The sequence below is a fragment of the Eumetopias jubatus genome, unplaced genomic scaffold, assembly GCF_037043125.1.
Source record: "Eumetopias jubatus isolate StellerSeaLion01/CBP00866 unplaced genomic scaffold, mEumJub1_p1.0 scaffold_2, whole genome shotgun sequence".
Taxonomy (NCBI): Eukaryota; Metazoa; Chordata; class Mammalia; order Carnivora; family Otariidae; genus Eumetopias; species Eumetopias jubatus.
In genome coordinates, this window is record NW_028274808.1 from 176857387 (window position 1) to 176881445 (window position 24059).

The following is a 24059-nucleotide window of genomic DNA, read 5'->3' on the forward strand; positions in this document are numbered from 1 at the left end:
GGTGACTATTTAATATCACAGCTTCCTGAGGTGGTAACACCATTGATGCTAACAAGAGGTTGACCAAAACACTTAAAAGAAAAAAACTGGTAGATGATACGTCCATATAGAGGATGAAAATCTCCATCATATCCCTGGGTATTTAGAAGACCAGGCACATGTACAAGGCTGTGTGCATGCCAATGAAAGACATGCAAAGACCCTAATCTCTCACCTTTCAGTGACCTTGAGGCTCTGCACAGTAGGGAGTGAAGGCTAAGACAAAACTATAAACTTCCTGCTGGAGTATTGAAACCTATTGCAACATGCACAGCAACTTGGCAAGAGCTGAAAGATTTATTGGTTCAAGGAATTTAAGGAAATCTCTGCCAATCATTAAATGACACCTGAGACAACTGATGAGAGAACTCACAGGTTGCACATAACAAAGAATACAGACATTGAGGATTCATGCAGGAAAACAGTAAACAAAGCAAAACACCAATAAGAAGAAACAGAAATGACCACCAAACTATAGGGAGAGATCTCATTTCCAGGCTAATCACATAATATTAAAGATGTCTAATTTTCAATAATAACAACAAAATATGATACACAAAAGAAACAAAGTATGGGTCCTATACAAGAAAAAGCAGTCCCTAAAAATTGTCTCTAAAGAAAAGCAGACATTGGATTTACTAGAGAAAGACTTTAGCCATTACAAATAGGTTCAAAGAACTTAAGCTACTCATGTCTAAAGAACTAAAAGAAATTTTGAAAACAATCGTTCATTAAGACCATCAATATACTATATACAAATTCTGTAAAAATGCAATAGCAGAAATGAAAATTTCACTAGTGTGATACAAAAATATATTTGAACTGGCAAAACAAAGAATCAGCAGACTTCAAGATAAATTCATTAAGATTATCCAATCAACAACAACAAAAAATCAAAATGAATGGAACTTAGAGATCTGTGGGATACAAACAAGTGTACCAATACACACATAATGGGGGACCCAGAAGGAAAGAGAGAAAGGAGAAATCAGGATGTATATATAAAGCAAAACAGCCCAAAATTTCCTAAAGATGATACAAAATGTTAAAATGCATATCCAAGAAGCTCAGCAAACATTTAAAATTATAAATTCAAAGAGATCTCCATCTATGCATATTATAGTCAGACTGACAAAAGACAAAGAGAGGATTTGAAGCAATAAAAGAAAAGAGACTCATACACAAAGAATCCCCAATATGCTTAACAGTTTACTTCTCATCAGAAATCATGGAAGCCAAAAAGCAGTGGAATGCCATAATCAAAGTGCTGAAAGAAAAAGATTGTCGACCAAGAATTCCACACATCTCAAAGCTAGCATTCAGAAAACAAGGATAAATTGAGATATTCTCAGATAAACACAAACTGACAGCATTCATCACTAGTGTACTGGCCTACAAGAAATACTAATGACTATCCATCAGATTGAAATAAAGGACGTCAAATATTAACCAAAATCTGCATGAAGAAATAATACCAGTAAAGGTAACTGCATAAGAAAATATAAAAGACAGGATAAATATACATTTGTGTGTAATACATTTCTTCTATCTGATTTAATGACCACTGCATAAAACAATAATTATAAAACTGTGTTGATGGACATATACCATATAAATGATTTGTGTAACAATAATAGCAAAAGGGTGGTGTAAGGGAACAAAATGTTATTGAATATTATATTATTTGTTATATTTGTTATACTATTGGTATTAATCTGAATTAGTTTGTCTTAAATTAGGAGGTTAATTGTAATCCCCAGGACTACTATTAAAAAGTAACTCAAAAAATAGTAGAACAGAAATGGCAAGGCTATTAAAATGACATACCAGACAGTATTGCTCTAACATAAATATGCCAGTAATGAAGAAATAGAACAATAGAATATGAGATACAGAAAGCAAATAGCAAAATGGAAGGCATAAATCCTAATTTATTAGTAATTACTAATGTAAATGGACTAACCCTCCAATCAAAAGGCAGAGATTGGCCGAATGGATATTAAAACAATAACAACAACAAAATGATCAACTATTTGCTGCCATCAAGAAACATGCATTAGATTCAAAGTCAAAAAGAGATTGAAAATAATAAAAATGATAGACCATGGAAACAATAACCAAAAGACAATTGCAGTAGCTATATTAACATCAGATACAATAGATTAATTTGAGACAAATTAAGACATTGTTAATGATGAAAGTAATATTCCATCATGAAGACAGAAAACATCTACATGTACTTAACAAAAGAGCCCTAAAATACATGAAATAAAACCTGTCGGTATTGAAAGAAGTAGACAATTCAACAAAAATAGTTAGTGACTTCAATTCCCCACTTCTCTTGATGAATAGAATAACTACGAAGAGTATTAATACTAATGGGAAATGGGCGCCTGGGTGGCTCAGTTGGTTAAGCGACTGCCTTCGGCTCAGGTCATGATCCTGGAGTCTCAGGATCAAGTCCCACATCAGGCTCCCTGCTCAGCGGGCGGGTCTGCTTCTCCCTCTGACCCTCTTCCCTCTCGTGCTTTCTGTCTCTCATTTTCTCTCTCTCTCAAATAAATAAATAAAATCTTTAAAAAAAAATACTAATGGGAAATGTAAACAACACTGTAAACCAAGTAGACCTAAATTTGCTATAGAAACTTCCGCCCACCAACAGCAAAATACACATTCTTCTCAATGGCACATGGAACATTATCAACAACAAACCATATATTAGGCCATAAAACATTTTAACGGATTGAAATCACTAAAAAAATTATTTCAGATTTTGGCAATATTGAATAATAATTTCCTAAGGAAATGTTACGACTAAAAATATTATCTAAAATACATTGTTTTGAGAAGTTATCTGACTGGCTTTTTAGAACTTTCCAATCATTCATTTTGTGAGTTTCAGTAAGCTGTGATGCATTTGTGTTTATTGAAATTTAAAGGTATAAAGGATGCCTTAATAAGTGATCTGTTACTAGTGCTTCAATGGGAAATATGTGTATGTAGTTTCATAATCTTCTTTACCCTAAAACAATTTTAGCAACACTGCTACCTTTGCAATTATGGCAATTAAACTCCAACTAGTTCTAAATAAATAAGAAAAATGCATAAATAAAAAGAAAATGAACATTCTCCAAATGTACAGTGACTATGTGGAAGTGAATTATAAATCTTTAGGCTAGCCAAGTAGAAAGATTAGGAGGGGAATGTAGGGTTATTGGGAAAACAGGTAGTATCTGGAAAGACCACAGTATTGAAAGGAAAATAATCCTTGACAGTCAAATTACAGGTTTCCCTTGCTCTCCAAAAGTTTGTTTTCTGACACTTTGCTTTTACAAAAAATCTGTAATAGTACCTGTTTACACTAACCAAAAGAAATCCAAAAAGATTTTCACTTTTATGAAATAGAAGTTGCTTCCATGCTTTATGCCATTTGAGCTTATGAAAGGGAATGCTCTATTTTTGGATAGCAAGGGAAACCTGTATATCTCTTCTTGTGGAGTATATTTCCATTTAAAAAACAACAACTTCATAGAACCTTGCTTAAATGAAACCAAGCATAATATTGTTAGTGATAATCCACAAAACACTCACTCACAGAGAGGATTATTTGCCCAGGAGTAAAAATTCTGAGTCCCTAACCCTGCATTATAAATTCTTTAATACAAATTTAAACTTCGTCAAGGATAAAATTGTTTCCCACACTGAAGTTTTATTTATAAGCCTTAGGTCAATCTGTTTTTATTTTCCATCAACAGATTAATAAGGAAAAAAATTGACCAATAAAATTGTTATTAAAATGCATATGGTTTTGTTCTAATGGGTTATAGGGTTGTTCTTTTTCCAGATGGAAGAAATATATTACATAAAATCACCAAGTTTGAAACTTTTAGTAAATGTCTAACCATGAAACTGGCTAAAAATTCACTTTGATTCCATATCTGAATATTTCCTCTCCCTCTTTACGTTTTGCCTGGGGAAAGACTTACACATTATATTCAGATATGGGCAATCTTTGCCCCACATCCTTGTTTTTGTTTTTGTTTTCAATGTAGCATAAAGAGAGAATATTGAACAAAGCAGACTGGGAATATTAACAACTCTATTATTTATCGATATGATACCATTTGAAATAGTAAATGTTATCTACAAAGATAACTGCTCCAATAGAAAAACCACTAAGATATTTTTAGGTGATTCAATCTAAAGAAAATTTTGTTACACAAAATGTTACTTAAAAAAAGAAAAAAAACCTCTAAATTGGTAAAATTTTTCATTTTTTGCTTAACTTTCCACTTTAATGTCCTTTTTTAGGACTATGATTACATTCTCCTTCTATATCTCACACAATGAATTTTATCCCTTATGTTGTTTCAGAAACAGTTATAGTGGAGAAGATAAGAGAAAGTCTGAGATAAACAGTGGTCAGAATATTAAACTCCTGTTAAAAGTAATTGACTTGTCATGTTAAAAGGTCTGGCCATTTGCTTTTTGTTTGTTTGTTTTAAAGATTTTATTTATTTATTTGAGAGAGAGAGAATGAGAGATAGAGAGCACGAGAGGGAAGAGGGTCAGAAGGAGAAGCAGACTCCCCGCCGAGCAGGGAGCCCGATGTGGGACTTGATCCTGGGACTCCAGGATCATGACCTGAGCAGAAGGCAGTCGCTTAACCAACTGAGCCACCCAGGCGCCCCAGGGTCTGGCCATTTGGCAGAATCCATGTGTATTTGGACTGTTTTGTTGGTTATTCTTTTTGTGAACCCTTCCAGAGACTTTAATTTTCTACGTAAAGAATCAAAACTCCTTTTGCAGCCATTCAAGGTTCTTAAAAATCTGGCTCAGTGTTAACTCTCAGCTTCCAGAGCTCCAGGCTCAGCTCTGCTCAGACATGCCGAAACAGACAAGAACTCTCTGCATTCTTCTTTTTTTTTTAATTGTGATATAATTGACATACAATTTGTGTTAGTTTCAGGTGTACAACATAATGATTTGACATTTTATACATTGTCACATGGTCGCAACAATAAGTCTAGTTACCATCTGTCACCTTACCAAGTTAACACAATTCTATTGACTACATTACCCATGATGTACATTATATCCCCATGATTAATTAATAGCTAGAAGTTTGTACTTCTTAATCTCTTTCACCTTTTCACTGCTCCCTCCTTCAATTTCCTCCCCTCTGGCAACCACCGATCTTTTCTATGAGTTTAGGTATGGTTTTGTTTGATTTTAGGGTCCACATATAAGTAAAATCATGCAATATTTTCCTTTCTCTTTTTTCACTTAACGTAATACCATCAAGTTCTATCCATGTTGTTGCAAATGGTAAGATTCATTTTTTTTTTATGGCTGAGTAGTATTACATTGTGTATATATACTGTATCTTCTTTATCCATTCATCTATAGATGGACACATAGGTTGCTTCCATATATTAGCTATTGTGAATAATGCTGCAGTAAACAGGAGTGCATATAACTTTTCAAATTACTATTTTCATTTTCTTCAGGTAAATACTGAAATGTTGAATGACTGAATCATATGGTATTTCTATTTTTAGTTTTTTGAGAAAACTCCATGCTATTTTCCATAGTGGCTGGACCATTTACATTCCCACCAACAGTGTATGAGGGTTTTCTGTTCTCCACATCCTTGCCAACATTGATATTTCTTGTTTTTTTGCTACTAGCTATTCTGAGTGGTGTGAAATGATATCTGTCTCTTTGACTTGCATTTCCCCAATGATTAGTGATATTGAGCATTTTTTTAATGTGTCTGTTGGCCATCTGTATGTCTTCAGAGAAATGTCTATTCAGATCCTTCACCCATTTTTAAATTGGATTATTTGTTTTTTTGGTGTTGAGTTGTATGAGTTCTTTATATATTTTGACTATCAACCCCCTATTGGTATATCATTTGCAAATAACTTCTGCCTTAGACTTTTTGCTTTGTTGATGGTTTCCTTTGCTGTGCAAATGACTTTTAGCTTGATGTAGTCTAATCTGTTTGTTTTTGCTCTTATTTCCTTCACCTTGGAGTCAGATAAAAAAAAAAAATCACTTAGACCGATGTTAAGGAACTTACTACTTATGTTTTCCTTTACGGGTTTTATGATTTCAAGTCTTACATTCCAGTCTTTATCCATTTTGATTTGATTTTTGTATATGGTGCAATATAGTGGTCTAGATTCTTTCTTTTGCATATAGCTGTCCAGTTTCTCACCCCCATTTATTGAAGAGACTATCTTTTCTCCATTTTATATTATTGCCTCCTTTGTTGGACCGAATTAATTGACTATGAACATGTAGGTTTATATCTGGGCTCTTTATTCTATTCTATTGATCTATGAGTCTAGGGTTTTGTTGTTGTTTTGTTTGTTTGTTTGTTTGTTTTTAGAGGAAGAGAGAGAGGGGACAGGGCAGACAGAGGAGAGGGAGAGAGAGAATCTTAAGCAGGCTCCACACCCAGTGCAGGTCCTGATGTGGGGCTTCTCACCATCCTGAGATCATGACCTGAAACAAAATCAAGGGTCAGATGCTTGACCAACTGAACCACCTAGGCCCAGGGTTTTGATTAGTATAGCATTGCAGTATTGTTTGAAGTCAGGGAGTGTGATACCCTTGGCTTTTTTTCTCTTTCCCAAGATTGTTTTAGTTATTCAGGGTCTTTTGTCATTCTATACAAATTTTATAATTATTTGTTCTAGTTTTGTGGAAAATTTCATTGGAATTTTGGTAGGGATTGCATTGAATCTGCAGGATGACTTTGGATAGTACAGGCATTTTAATAATGTTAATTCTTCCAATCCAAGAGCATAAAATAGCTTTCCATGTATTTGTGTCTTCTTTAATTTCTTTCATCAATGTCTTTCAGAGTACACGTTCTTTACTTCCTTAGCTAAATTTATTCCTGGGTATTTTTGATGCAATTTTAAATGGAAATGTTTGTTTGGTTTGTCTCTCTAATAGTTTATTATGTATGGAAATGCAACAAATTTTTCTCTATTAATTTTGTATCCTGCAACTTAACTGAATTATTCATTTAGTTCTAACAGTTTCTTGGTGGAGTCTTTAGGGCTTTCTCTATATAATAGCATGTCATCTGCAAATAGTAACAGTTTTCTTCTTCCTTTCCAATTTGGATACCTTTTATTTTTCTTGCCTAATTGCTCTGGCAATACTTCCTGTATTATGTTGAATAAAAGTGGAGTTAGTGGGCATCTTCTTCTTGTCCTGGTTTTAGAGGAAAAACATGCAGCTTTTCAAGGCTGAATATTATGTTATCAATGAGTTTGTCATATTTGGCCTTTATTACATTGAGGTATATTCCCTCTATACCCACTTTGTTTAGAGTTTTTATCATAAATGCATGTTAAATTCTGTAAAATGCTTTTTCTGCATGTGTTGAGATGATCATACAATTTTTATCTTTCATTTTGTTAATGCAGTGTATCATGTTGATTTACCTGCTGTTGTACTATTCTGCATTCCTGAAGGAAATTCTGCTTGATCCTGGTGAATAATCTTTTTAATATACTGTTGAATTTGGTTTGCTAATATTTTATTAAGGATTTTATGTCTAGTTTCACTAAATTAATTGGCCTTATAGTTTATAGTTTTATTTTTTGGTGATATCCTTCTCTGGTTTTGGTATCAGGCCTTATAATATTTGCCTCATAAATGATTTGGAGAGCTTTCCTTCCTCTTTAATTTTTTGGAAGAGTTTGAGAAGAGTACGTATAAAGTCTTTGATTATTTGGTAGAATTCACCAGTGAAGCTGTCTGGTTCTGGACTTTTGTTTGTTGGGAGGTTTGAAATTACTGATGAATCTTCTTACTAGTTATTGTTCTATTCAGATTTTCTGTTTCTTCATGATTCAGGCTTCACAAGTTGTATGTGTCTCAGAATTTATCTATTTCTTTTAGATTGTCCAATTTTTTGGAATATAATTGTTCACAGTAGTCTCTTATGATCCTTTGTATATCTGTGGTATCAATTGTAAAGTCTCCTCTTTCATTTCTGATCTTATTTACTTGAGCCTTCTCTTTTTCTTGTGAGTTTGTCAGTTTTGTCAATCTTTTAAAGAAACTGCTCTTAGATTCATTGATCATTTCTACTATCATTTAGTCTCTTTTTCTTTTATTTCCACTCTGATTTTTATTACTTTATTCCTTCTACTAACTTAAGGTTCCATTCTTCTTTTTCTAGTTCCTTTAGGTATAAAGTTAGATTTTTTATTTGAGATTTTTCTTGTTTCTTGATATAGACCTGAATTGCTATGAATTCCGTCTTAGAACAACTTTTGCTGCATCGATAGATTTTGTCAAATTAAGTTTTTTTGCATTTATGTGTATTTATTTTGTTTCTCCTTTAATTTATTTTGTGACCACAGTAGTTGTTCAGTAACATGTTGTTTAATCTTCATGTATTTGTAGTTTTCCTGTTTTCTTCTTTAAATTGATGTCTAATTCCATAACATTGTGGCCAGAAAATTTTCTTGATATGACTTCAGTCTTCTTAAATATTGAAATTTGTTTTGTGGCCTAACATGTTATTTAGCTTAGATACTGTTCCTTATACACTTGAGAAGAATATATATTTTACTGCTCTTGGATGGAATGTTCTGTATGTATCTATTAAATTAATTTGGTCTAATGTGTCTTTTAAGGTACATTTCCTTATTGATCTTCTGTCTGGATGATATATTGGTGGATGTATGTGGGGCATTAAAGTCCCTTGCTATTATTGTATTTTTGTCAACTTCTCCCATTAGGTCTATTAATATTTGCTTTATATATTTAGGTGCACTTTTGTTGGGTGCATAAATATTTATAAATGTTATAACTTCTTGCTGGGTTGACCCCTTTATCATTATTTAGTGCTACTCTTTGTCTTTTATTATAGTCTTTATTTTAGTCTATTTTTCTGATATGAGTATAGCTATACCAGCTGTTTTCATTTCCATTTGCATAGAATATCTGTTTCCATTTCTTCACTTTCAATCTGTTTGTATCTTTACTTCTAAAGTGAGTCTTTGTAGGATATATATATATATATATATTTGTAATTTGTCTTGTTTGTTTAATCCATTCAGCTACTCTACATCTCTTGATTGGAGAATTTAGTCCATTTACATTTAAAGTAATCATTGATAGGTATGTGCTTACTGCCATTTTTTTCATGGTATCCTGGCTGATTTTGTAGTTTTTCTCTATTACTTTCTTCTCTTTCTCCTCCCTTACAGTCTTTATGTGTTTTTTTTAGTGTTATATTAACCTTCTTTTCTCATTTTCTTTTATATTTACTATAATTTTTTGCTTTTTTGTTACCCTAAAGTTTATATATCTCATCCTATGTATATAACAGTCTAAGTTGATAGCAACTTAAACTTGAATACATTCCAAAATTCTACATTTTTACTCGCCCCATGTTTTATATTTTTGGTGTCACCTTCTTGCTTTTATATATATATCCCTTAACCAATTATTATAGTTTCAGTTAAATTTACTAGTTTTATCATTGAACCATTTTAGTAGATTTATAAATGATTAAGCCACTACTTTTACTATATATTTACTTTTTACTTTTTCCAGTGAAATTTTTACTTTTATGTGTTTTTTGTTGTCATTAATTAGTGCTATTTCTTTTCCTCTTAAAGAAGTCCTTTTAATACTTCTTGTAAGGCTACTTTAGTAGTAATGAACTTTTTTAGCTTTTGCTTGTATAGAAAACTCTGTGTCTCTCTTTCAGGTCTGATTGATAACCTTGCCAGGTAGAGTATTCTTGGTTGTAAGTTTTTTCCCTTCAGCTCTGAATATGTGAAATTGTGACTTGCAAGTTTCCTTCCAAGCAGTCTTCTGATAGTCTTATGGCATTTCCCTGGTATTTTAACTTTTGTCATTTGAATTATAATATGTCTTGGTGTGACCTTCTTTGTGTTCATTTTACTTCAAATTCACTAGACTTCCTAGATCTGGATCTCTGTTTCCTTCTTTAGGCCTCAGACATTATTTTTTCAAATAAGTTTTCTGCTCCTTTCTCTCTTCTCTTCTGGAATCTGTATAATGTGAATGTTATTCTGCTTGATGTCATTCCTAGGTCTTTTAAGTTATCTTCTTTTTACAAATTATTTTTTCCTTTTTGCTGCTCTGAGTTCCACTGCTTTATCTTCCAGTTTGTTGGTCTGTACTTCTAGTTTATGCAGTCTGCTGCTGAACCACTCTGGTGTATTTTTCAGTTCAGGTTTTGTATTGTTTAGCTCTGTGACTTCTGTTTGGTACTAGCTCATGTTTTGTATCTTTCTGTTGAGTTCTCACTGTGCTCATCTATTCTTCTCCTAAGTTCAGTGAGTATCTTTATGATCTTTATTTTGAATTCTTTATAAGATAGATTACTTATCTTCATATCATTAAGGCCTTTCTCTGAATTTTTGTCTTATTCTTTCATTTGGAAACTATATGTCTGTTTTCTCATCTGTTGACTCTGTTTGTTTTTATGTAGTAGGTAAAGCAGCTAACTCTCTCAGTCTTGAAAGAGTGATCTTGTGTATGTTATCGTCATTCATGTTCAGCCTTACCATAGTTCTTGTTTGTCTCTTAAATTTTTGTGATTTCCTAAGCCACCTGATTTATACTTAACTTATACCAGTGGTTGAGGGTGTGTCAAACTTATCAGTGATCCAAGGGGAAGAATTGCATTTGGTACCTAGTTTCAGGCTGATTAGAAGCCATATCCCCAGGCAGGGGCTTCTAAAATATGCAAATATATACAATCCTGTGGGGCCACAGTTGTAATCCTTATTGGCTTTCAGACCAAAAGATCTGGAGGCATATGCTTGGGGATGATTCTTTCTGAGAAGTTTTGTAAAGTTATAAAAAGGTCAAGTGGAAGCACAAGGATTGTGTCTCCTTGTTTATGGTCCCTGGGTATGCCTCTTTTGCCTCTAGGGAAAAGAGAAAACTGCACCCTGTCCCTCAGGCTGAAGTTGCATGCTAATAGGTCTTTTCACCAGAAGACTGGAGTTATGTTTCAGTCTGATATCTGTGCAGTGCCTTGAGGGTTGTGGCCTGCCAACAGCTGTCTTTCCAACTGTTACAGTCCCATGGAGCTCTGAAATTCCAGCCCTCTTTGCTTTAGTAAGGCAGCTGGAGAGGTAGTAGGCTGGTACACATGCTAACTTCAGAAAGGCAGTGGGAAAATGTCTTGTATGCAAGTGCCCATATGCTTCAGCAATGCAGCAAGCTTGCTTAGCTACATTTAGGTTGGGAGAGGGAAGATGCTGTAATTGCTCATGCTCACCAGTCTCAGCTAGCGGACAAGGGAGTGTTGCAACACGCATGTTCACCAATTTAACTAGGGAACAGGAGAACTCCATGATGGTTCATGCTTGCTTAACCCAAGGAATGGGGGAGGCTGCAACTGTCTGTGCTCTCCAGTATTAGCAAGTGCTATAATCAGTAGTCCCTGTTCTTCCCAGAAAGGTGGTAGGAGAGTTACATTTGAACTTTCCCATCTGTCTTAGCAGGCTACATGAAGAATGCAACAAGTGCATCTGCCTGTGCCTCTACCACAGGGAGGGTCTCAACTGTCCCTTACACCTCCAGCCAATGTTTCCGGATTAGCAAATCAATTTCCCTCACATATAATCGCAATTTTCTATAACACTTTGGGACCTCTGGATATCAGTGTTGCTGATTTTCCAAGCTAGACTTTCTGGGGTCTTGTCTTTCCAGTACATATCCCAAGGGCTGGGTACCTGATGTGGGACACCAACCCCTCACGACTCTGAGAGAAGTGCCTGTCTGGTGAGATCCTTCCCTTTTGTGTGTCACCAGGCCAAGGTTGGCTTAGTGAAATGATGTTTCTGCCTTGTTTACCCATCTTGATGTAGTTCTTTTATCCTTTGTTGTAGAAAGCAGTTCATCTAGTTTTCACATCTTTTTCAGAGGGAAATGATCCACATGTAGCTAGAGATTTGGTGTGTCCATTTGAAGAGTGAGTTCAGGATTTTCCTGTGCAGCCATCTGGGACAAATCCATCTCACTCTACCCCCATTCCAGTTTTTATTTCAGGATTCTTACATTTGCATATAACTTTCCCTCTGTATGGATCATTCTTCCACATTCTCTGTCCTGAAATCTTGCTCATCTTCAAGGCTTAGCTCAAATTCTCTGTGCTCTGAAGGTTTTCTCATCCCATTCCAGGCAGAATTAATCAATCCTTCCTTTATGTTTCCACCACACTTCCACTGGTGAATTGAAGCCAGCTATTACCACTGGTGAGAGCCAATTATTAAATATTCAGGAATTTCAAGCTGATATTTAGACTGCTATGAGCTTTAAATCAACCATGGTAAAAATACTTACACTATAGTAGTGGGCAAATCAGGGCTCTTCCCTTCACTTCCCATCCCCTGCCCACCTCCCAGAGAGCTGGTTTCCAGCACACCATTGTTTGTACATAACTTTACTATAGTATATATCCTAATGCCACTGGTGTTCCAGTTAGAAGATCAATTCCTCCTATGAAGTAATGAGCTCACCAAGAGCAGAGTCAGTATCTCAATTAATTTTTCTACATTCCAGAATTCAGGAAAACTGTTTGGCAAATGGTAGGTAATAAATAAATAACAGTTTAAATGAAAAAAATGCATAAAAATTTACACTAAGTTATTTTTTCTAACTCATTCCTAATGAGACATTAGGCACATTGTATAACGACATAAATATATTTCTAGTTCAGCGATATGTAGAGAAATACATTTATGTGACCCAATGTTGGGATTAAACAAGATAATGTTTAGAGAAATGATTTATAAATAATAAAAGTCTATTTTAAAAGCCAGGACCTATTGTTAATTTTATTACAATTGAGACATTTTATCCAGTGTTGTCAATGTCCACATAGTGTCAAAATTTTCTTAAAATACCCATGAAAATAAGTTAATAAGCAACACTGAAATTAATACCCTATTTATTATACATTAATTAATAAGATAAATTTTCTGTGAAGGAAACACTATTATTTAGCTCTTTTTTTAATTAAACTCAAATTCTATTGGCTACATAAAACTTGCTTGTATCACTGAATGAGAAAGTAACTATGGAAAGGAAAAGAGTGAGTAAATAATATAATTTCATTTTCCAATCTTCCAGCCCAGCTTTATCTGCTTCTTAAAATAGACATTTGTGTATGCTTTTCTTCAAATATTGTTTTCCACAGTCCAATTAAATTTTTAAAAGTTTAAGACAATTGGAACATACATATTAGTTATATTGTTTTATTGTATATGCTAAATGATTGCAGTTAAATAGAATATTCTAGGAGTTGATTTGGAGTAATTTTACACTAAATTTGGGTACATCTACTTTAGAAATGTCTACATTAGATTTCTGATCAAATTAAAAATAATAATTCCAGTGCCAGTTGGAACATGAGTCAATATGTTTATTCAATATGAATCCAAAATTTGAGTGAAAAATAAGAATGCTTTTTTAACAATTTTTCACTGACAGTTTTTTAAATTAGGACACATTTACTGATATAGGGAAACATCTCTGTCTTTTTTATGAGTCAAATAGAAAGGCTAATACTGATACTCAAATTTCAAATTGTGTAAATGAATTGCAAGGAGAAACTAGGCAATAAATAGAAGTAAAAAGTTAAATATGGATTGATGATGTGACTTTATCTAATAACTCTATTTTTGTTGATAACTAAATTTTTAAAATATATATATATATTTTAGGACTGTGAACTAAAGAGTCATATATATTTTTGTCTATTTTTGATGCTTCCCTAATTCCTGTTAGCTTTTATATGGCAATGAATAGGAAACCTATGATTCTAGTATAGAATCTTAGAACCATGTTTTGCTTATAGTATAAAAGCAACAATATAGCAATAGTTCAAACAGAAGAGTATCAAATCAGTATAAGACAACTCATTAAATATTAGGTCAAATTTTTTTTTCTGTGAAGCAGGAGAAAAGTTAAAGGCAAATTAACAGTTTTGTGAGTCACATCTTTTATTTGCTAAAAAAGCATTTTTTTCATTTTTCATTTTATTTTATTATGTTATGTTAATCACCATGCATTACATCATTAGTTTTTGATGTAGTGTTCCATGATTCACCGTTTGTGGATAACACCCAGTGCTCCATGCAGAACGTGCCCTCTTTAATACCCATCACCAGGCTAACCCATCCCCCCACCCCCCTCCCCTCTAGAACCCTCAGTTTGTTTCTAAGAGTCCATAGTCTCTCATGGTTTGTCTCCACCTCCAATTCACCCCCTTCATTTTTCCCTTCCTACTACCTTTTTTTTTTTAACATATACTGTATTATTTGTTTCAGAGGTACAGGTCTGTGATTCATCAGTCTGAAAATGCATTTTTTGAATCAAGAGCTATGTGGATGAAAGAATGTAAGCAAGAGATAAAATGAATGCATGTATGTAAATACACTTGGCTTTTAACATGAGCAATAGATTTAGAAAGATGGTATAGCTATGGACATAAAAGCTTTGGACTTCTGTTCTTCAAATATGTATAGAAAATTGATATAATTCAGAAATTTTGCAGAATTCTTTCTAGGAGCTGGTTTTTGAATGGCCTACATGGCTGTACAAAATGGCACTACAAACCAGGAAAATCCAACACTGTTTCAGAGAAAGTGCTACTGATTAGCATGTTCATTCTTCCAAAGAAGCTGGAAACTTATACTTTCATGTGAAACATTCTGATTTTTAAATATTGCAACTAAAATCAACAAACAAAAAAAAAACAGCTTAAAGGAAACCAAAATGTATATATATGAGCTTACTATATCATGAAGCCACCAGTTTCTTTCTTCAAATTTCCTATATAGAAAACTATGATTTTTTCAAATATTTTTAAACTAGTGAATGAGCAAAATGACCATTTAAAACTAAATAATTGACTTTTTTTATATCTATGGCCCATGTTATTTATAGGACTGTTACTTTTCTGAGGGAATAATTTCCAATTCCAGGTCATTGGGTTTAAACACCAGGCCTTACTTACGTACTTACTTACTTATTTAAAAAGAAATAAGATTGAAGGACAAATGAGTAGCAGACCTATAATAAGCAAAGGGTTAAAGATCTGATTATGTACTAAACACTCCCAACAACTCTGTGAAAAATAATTCAGATTAAAACAAAACAAATAAAATAAGAAAACAGAATCTCTCATATGTGGTCCTAATCATAAAAATATATATTCTTTAATTGTATATGATTGTTTATCCTTACCTAAACACATTTGAAGTGACCTGTCAATTTGGCATTTTCAAAACTAGGGATTTTAAGCGTTCATCAAAGATACACTGACTCTAAAAATGCTTTTTAGCTATCAGGAATCAACCTTAATCCGACCATTTTAGTGGACATTTTAAAAACCTGCTAGCAAGGCAAGAAACATTGAAAATTAATCTGAAGGGCAAAATGACCCATTTAAATATATTTTTAAATCAGTTCAAATGAGAGAACTTTTGGGTAGACTTCTTCCAAATTATCATTTTGACCAAGTTAGCAGCATATAAAACAGGAAAGTTGTTCTGTGAAGTTAGACTTAAAATTAATGTCTTCCTACTGCTCCCCAGATCTATTTGGAGCCTAGAAATATAATAGACTAGTTTGGTATTTTTAACCTCATCTCATTAATTTGAATATATAAATATATATTTCTCCAAAGAGTCCACTAGTCATATTTGTGCCATTACTCAGACTGTAAATACCTTAAAAAGAAAATATGTAATCTCCTGGTTATTGAAATTTAGGCAGTTTCAGGAATGTCCCAAATAATTTAAGACAGGATAGTATTTCACGATGGTCACATAAAAATATTTTCTATGTTTCCTGTGTTTTGACCCTGGTTTTGGAGATGGACCAAATATATTTTAAATTGCACCTTAACTTTACATAAGAAGTAATTCTTTAAAAATAATAAATGTATGTATATTTTGAAATCCCAAAGATTTTTTTAAAGCTTTTCGAATATGCCCCTATCAGTCTAATTACAAAATACCATGTGTTCTTGGGCATGCTCTTTGGATTATTCAGATCAGCTTGTTAATTATATATATTATGTTGTTTTATTTTGTCTAATTTTACAACAAAATGAGGCAGAGATTTGTGCATGAGTCATTGGTTTGTTGAATGTTATCTATAATAGTGAAACTAACAATACGTTTTAAATAAATCACTTTAAATATTTGCTTTTATTTCCATAGATTAAATGCTAAATACTTTTCACATGTTACATGTTTAGTAACTTTGTATTTTAAAATAGTTTAAGATTTATAAGAAAGTTGCAAAGAACATTGAGAGTCCCATAAACCTCACAACCAGTTCCCCCTATTACATCATATACTAGTATGGTATAATTGTGATAGTTAATGAAAAATATTGACATTAATATAAGATTACATTTTATTAAATTTTCTTAGTTTTCATCCAATATCCTTTTGTGTTCCAGCACCTTATCCAGCATGACTTTCAGTCATCATGTCTAACTTAGGCTCCTCTTGGCTATGATAATTTCTCAAACTTTTCATTTCTTTATGACATTGTCACATTGAGGGGTACCAGTCAGGTATTTTATAGACTGTCCTTCATTTGAGACTTCTCTGAATATTTTTCTTATAATTAAACTGGGGATATGGGTTTGGGGAAGGAAAACCACAGGGTAAAGTACCATTTTTATCATATCATATCAAGGCCACATGCTACTCACATGATGCATCACAATTGATAGGATCATTACTCACCTGGCTGAGGTAGTATTTCTCAGGTTTCTGCCTCCAAAATTACTGGTTTATCCTCCTTCACAAAGTGTACTTTACGGAGGGAAGTCATTAGGAGCAATCTACACTTAAGGAGGGGGAATTATGTTCCACCTTCATAGGGGTAGAGTATCTGCATAAATTATTTGTAATTCTGCTGCAAAAGAGATATGTCTATTCTTTCTGATTTATTTGTTTACTCAATTATTTATATCATCGATGTTGATTTTCTACTTTGGGCCACAATTTAGAATTATTTTATTTTTGTGATGCAAAGTTTTCCAGCTTTGACTTTTATTTTTTTTAAACATTTATTTAATTATTTGAGAGAGAGAGAGACCATGAGAGAGGGGAGGTCAGAGGGAGAAGTAGACTCCCTGCTGAGCAGGGAGCCCTATGTGGGACTCGATCCCAGGACTCTGGGATCATGACCTGAGCCAAAGGCAGTCGCTTAACCAACTGAGCCACCCAGGCACCCGCCAGCTTTGACTTTCAGAAGCTCTTTCAGTTGGCTCCTATATCAAATTGACACTCTCCCTCATCACCCCCACACCAATTACACAATTCTCATAGTGTGTGTGTGTGTGTGTGTGTGTGTGTGTGTGTGTATTTGAGCCTTTCCTTACTTTCTGTCAATATGGGACATTCCAGGCTCAACTTGGAATCTGCTGATCCCTCTCCCTCTGCTCCTCCCCCTGCTCTCTCTCTCTCACATAAATAAATAAAATCTTTTTAAAAAAAAAAAAGAGCCAGATGCTAGGTTCTAGGACCTCTCAGTTTATCTCCTCTTCTTAGCATAATCATTCTTTCACAAAATTTTAATGGTCTCCCTAGAATTTACAATGTATATTTTTAAGGACTCTAAAAATGCTTTCAAATACACTATACCACCTCACCTGCTGTGCAGTTAACTTGTGACAAAGTATTACCAATTACTCCTATCCATTGTGACATTGATGTCTTTTATTTTATTTCTTCATAGGTTATAATCAACTACTACATTGCTACTATTATTATTATTTGTTTAAACAAACAATTATCTTTTTGATAACCAAGTGAGAATGAGAAAAATAAAAGATTGCTTCTTTGAACTCTGGTTCTTTCATATTTTGTTTTTTTTTAATTCTTTTTTTCTTTCAATTTCAATTAACTATCTTTAAACTTACTGATTTTTTTCCTTAGCCATGTCATGTCTACTGTTGAATCTGTCAAAGGCATTTTTTCTTTTTCTTACAGTGTTTTCTTTTTTTTTTTGCTAGCATTTTTCTTTTAATTTTTTTTTCAAATTTTTATTTAAATGCTAGGTAGTTAACATATAGCACTATATTAGTTTCAGGAGTAGAATTTAGTGATTCATCACTTACATATAACACCCAATGCTCAACACAGCAAGTGCCCTCCTTAATAAATTCTTAGAATTGCCCTACCCCTGGTTATAATACTCATCTATTCTTGTAATATTTACTTTTAATATTTACTTAACATATTTACTTTTTCCAACAGTGCCCTTAATATATTAATCAAAGTTATTTAAAATCCCCTGTGTGATAATTCCCTCATGCTCATTATATGCGGGTTTGGTTATGATGATAATATTTCCTTTTCAGGCTTTTTTTTAATTGTCTTTTGACATATTTTGTAATTGATTTGCTGAAAGCCAGACATGCTGTATCAAATAATAGGAACTGAGGTACATAGATCTTTATTGTGAGATTTTATGTTGACTTGTGGGGTGTTTAATGTTTGCTACAGTTGTAAGTAACAGAGGATTCACATTCCTTTAATGTTCCTGTTTCTGTCTACCCTGCTGACTTTGGGTTTCCCTAAGTATTCCTCCTCAGACAGAGTCTGTATCTTATAGACCTTTCTTTTTTCTCTTTCTTTTTTAAAGATTTTATTTATTTATTTGACAGATAGAGACACAGTGAGAGAGGGAACACTAGCAGGGGGAGTGGGAGAGGGAGAAGCAGGCTTCCTGCTGAGCAGGGAGCCCGATGTGGGGCTTGATCCCAGCACTCTGGGATCAGGACCTGAGTCAAAGGCACATGTTTAACCAACTGAGACACCCAGGCATCACTCTGTTGTTGTTTTAAGGATAGGAATGACAGCTTCCCAGCTCTTCCTATGTTGAAACTTAAAATGTCAAAGTAATTACTTTTTAAATGTAAAATACTATTGAACATATTGTGGGTAATTCACAATATTTGTAGAAACAAAAATATAATAATAGGTTATTTCCTGAATCAGGTGAAGTATAACACATAGGATTATAAATTTAATAAAAATATATCCTAAGAAGATAAGGTGAGGATTTCTCTGAAAAGACAGTGCATTTTTGAATACTTGCTTAAAAAAAAGAAAACACATTTTTTAACAATTAAGTTTATTTCAAAAGTATATAAATATGTTTATTCACGTAACATCAATCTGTAGAAGTCTCCACATCTAGGGAATAATGAGTCTGATAATATCTACAGTAATTGCATTTATACTTATGCTAAGGAAACGACAATTCAATTTTAGCTTTTAGGACATTAGCTGATTTATTCAGGGGTCAAAATAAGAATGTTCCCCTGAAAAGCAATGAATCGACTCAGTGCATTCCATACACCATATATTATTGTTTTATAGCTAAGGAGTCCTTGGTATTTTTAGGATTGCCTATAGATTTTACATGTGTGTGCCTCCACTCCAGAAAGTAGCAAAGAAAAAAAAAGTATGATTCCTGGCACTTCAGCCATTTGTGCATTGTATGTTTGCGTGTATTTGTACACTACATTTTTTACAAATGAGTCTTTCAAGATTTAAAAGGATTTCTCATAGTGTTTCTGCAACATAAGTAAAATAGTTCAGACAGTATGTGAGCTCAAATGAAAATAACTAAGGAAGACTGTCCATAGACATACTTCTCTTCTTTAGCTTTCTAAATGTATCCATCCTGCTGAATAGAGACGCTCAATAGGAGAATCAAAATACAGGCTATTGTGTAGGGGTCTAAATTGTGTGCACTGACCTAAACCAAAATTGTTAACATAATTCAGAGTCATAAGTTTTGGCAGATGAGTGTGTGACTGAAAAATGCACAGTATGTGGAATACGGGGTGACATATTTATTCTCAACTGACTGGTTAATGCAGCTGTGTCCTGTCTGTCCTATGTAACTCCATATTAAAATTTTGAAGAGGACATTTCCTTATAACAGCATGATACATCTTTTGATATAATATGACTTCATATTATACGAAGATAGTAAAATGTAGCATACACTTTCTATTACTTTGGAAAGGAAAAATCAAGATGGAATGCATTACAGACTTGGTTGATTACTAAAGACTTGTGTATTTTAAACATTGTGTAACTGGTGAAAAATGAACAGATAATAGAAGAGGATGCAGTCACAAAATAGAACGTGAAGTTCAGCTAAATTAAGCACTCACAACAAAGCAAATTTAAGACTAAAATTTATAATCTTATAATTATGTTTACACAAGCAGTATATCTTTTATACTTTTTACAAGGAATATGATGCAGAAGGAATCGGTCGGTGAAATAGGCCTGAGTTTATATTCAGTGACAGGAAAATTTTGTAAATTATCCAAATGCTGCAAAAACTCTAATTTTCAATGTCATTTGGTCTCCCTGCTCATATTTAAGTTTGGTTTAGACTGTGAAAGAAATGGCAAATACCCTAGTTGCTATGTAAAAGTCACATTTAAGAGATAAGTATTTTCTGAGCCTGAATTTTTTTTTTTCCTTCTTTTCCAAATTGAAATTTAGGAGGGGAGTTTTTTGGAGAAAGCCCTGGCCTGCTGACTTCAAAGAATAGATTGGGCTGGGGAGGGGGAAGGCTATAAAATGAGAAAAAGGCTTAAATGCCTCCTTACTCCTTTAAACTGTAGCCAGCACTTAGAAATGGAAAGGAACCTAGCAGATAATTAAGATAAATCACATCCTGAAAGCTTTTAATATTTTTTGCCCTAGGATTTAGAACTTGTGATCTTAGTTTTTTTTTTTTATAATATTTCAGTGATGTCTGACCTTTAAACAATTGTTTTAAGAGAAGAAAATAACTGTGACAGTAAAAGATGAACTGAACTATACTCTGGACGTGAAGGACTGTAAGTGGGAATATGCAGTTGTAGAGCAGTGCACATCAAAAACACTGTGGCAACAAATAAGAAGACTAAGTGACTTTCAAACTATGAAAATAGGTCAGATGTCAGATAAAAGATGTATCTATAACAGCAGTATTTTGTTATCTGAATTGTTTAAGTTTGAATATTGAGGTTTAGTGTGTTTACTTTTGTTTAACTACAGGTGGTTCAGAATTTCATTTATAAGTTAACTTTATATCCCTAAAGTACCTGATAAAAGCAAGATAAAAGCACAAATCAACAGCAGTTCCTAGAGTCAAGACTTAATCTAACATTACGCACTTTGGATGATAATCACAGCTCATTTGCTCATTTTAGAGTCTTTCCTTCGGATCTTAAAAATAGCCTACTATAAGGCAGTCCCCTGAGAGGAATATCAACCAAAAGCACTGTTCATCTTCCCTAACCTTAGTTAATAATAAATCCCTGTCAAAGAACCCTTGGAAAAAGGTTAGATTGGGAGATAAGAAGTCTTATAAAAATTAGTCACTTCAGGAAGGCAAAAAGAAGAGATAAAGGAAGAGAGGTTTATGAAAGGAGTTAGTATCTGGAAAAAAATACATATATACACACACATACATACTTATTCTGTACATATATACATGACAGCATTAGCTCATGTTTTGACATTATTAAACATGTTGAAGGTGATCTCAAAGTTTCAAAAACTATTGTCAAATGTGAGTCACAAACATGAAAGGTTTGTGTACACCTTGTGTACACCTGTTTATACACACCTTTCATAGAAGATTTTTCTGGAGAAAATCTGAATTTAAATAGTCTCATGCACTCTACCTTTTCATCATGCTCTTGCCCCCTTTTCATGCAATTGGTCTGCATGACCTGTTGCTCTTTATATCCAATATTTCACCAGTTGTGTCCCACTTGTCCAGTGAAGCCATTACTTCTGCATCTGAGAGTCCTCTTGCTTCAATCTCTGTGCAACTTTTTTCTGTTCAGGCCTCTTGTGGTTTAAGAAGACATTTTAGACTCTACTGTAACTTCCTGAATTAAAATCCCCCTTTCAATTTCTCCTCCCTCCTTGAATTCCAATTTTCTCCAACTCCTTTGACCAGAACTCCTACTTACAGGGCTGACCAAGAGACATTTTTTTTTCCTGTAGCCTCTGTTCTGAGACACCTAACCAGCATTCCTCTCTTAAACTCTATTCTTTGCTTCCTACCCTACCCCCCACATATTTATAGGCACCAAGTAAAGAAATTAACATAACATGCATGTTTATACATACTACACTGTCCTGAACTTTTATTTGAAAAATATGATCTTTCATTCTTTGAGGATTTGGGTAGCCATCAGAATGCACCATTTAGATCTCCTGCTGTAATAAGTGTAATTGACATTCCCACAATTTTCAAACTGAGGTTTTGTTCTTCCAAGATGCTTTCATCCAGGGACTGAACATGGCTGGTCCATTCTTAGAACATGAAACCACTTTGGCTCAAGCACACGCTCACCCATATGCCCTCATGAGTCTTTCTTGGAACTACACTATAGTTCAAGACTCTTAATATGCATTCCCCTTTCTTTCCTTCTTTATTCTTCATGGGTGTTTTACCCATTTTTTTTTTCCATATCTAATCCAGGCTGGTTTTTGCTTTTTGGAAGACCCAAACTGACATAAGAATATAGAATGAGTATATATATGATCTATCTCTTTTAAAAAAAAATTTAATAAGAATACAGAATGTGTGGTCTCCATTCCAAGTATCATGTCCATTAATGAATTTTAATGTAAACTAGTAAACAGTTTCATGGCTACTTAAATTGGTAGCATTGGGAATGAAATACCAATTCTGTAGAGTATCAGTTCTGATTTTAGACTATCCTTTTAAACCATTGCTTTCTATATTCTGAAATAAAAATATCAATAATTATCTCATATAAGACTATTATCTAGAGGAGTTTTCCTACATATAGTAAACATCTATTAAGTGGTAATTAAAAAAATGATTGAAGAATCAGAATCTTCAGGAAATTCATTTTGGACACTTGAAAGAATGGGCTTTGAAAGGCAATTTAAATATTTACTCCCTGGGACTGGGGAAATGGCAATTTGAATAGACAGAAGAAAGATTGGCATGGTTGGCAAGATCTCCTTGAATTACCTTTGCAGTGTTAAAGTTTTCCTGAAAACCCTGGGTGGCTGAAGTCCTGACTTGCCATCAGGGATTTTACTAGGTCCCACTTTTTAATAGGAAAGAATCACAATCTCATGAAAAATTTATCATTAGGACCCCTACAGACCTATGGAACCTGAACTTTTGAAATTTTAACTTTGTGTTTTTTCTTGCACTTGAAGGATTATAGAAATGACCTTATTTTTATTTTTTATTAATTTTTTAAAAGATTTATTTATTATCACCACTGCAGTTCAACAAAGTACTAGAAGTCCTAGCCTCAGCAATAAGACAACAAAAAGAAATAAAAGGCATCTGAATTGGCAAAGAAGAAGTCAAACTCTCACTTTTTGCAGATGATATGATACTTTATGTGGAAAACCCAAAAGACTCCACTCCAAAACTGCTAGAACTCATACAGGAATTCAGTAAAGTGGCAGGATATAAAATCAATGCCCAGAAATCAGGTGCATTCTTATACACCAACAAAAAGACAAAGAAAGAGAAATTAAGGAATTGATCCCATTTAAATTGCACCCAAAACCATAAGATACCTAGGAATAAATCTAACCAAAGAGGCAAAGGATCTGTACTCAGAAAACTATAGAATACTCATGAAAGAAATTGAGGAAGACATAAAGAAATGGAAAAACGTTCCATGCTCATGGATTGGAAGAACAAATATTGTGAAAATGTCAATGCTACCTAGAGCAATCTACACATTTAATGCAATCCCTATCAAAATACCATCCACTTTTTTCAAAGAAATGGAACAAATAATCCTAAAATTTGTATGGGACCAAAAAATATCCCGAATAGCCAGAAGAATGTTGAAAAAGAAAAGCAAAGCTGGTAACATCACAATTCCAGACTTCAAGCTCTATTACAAAGCTGTCATCATCAAGACAGTATGGTACTGGCAC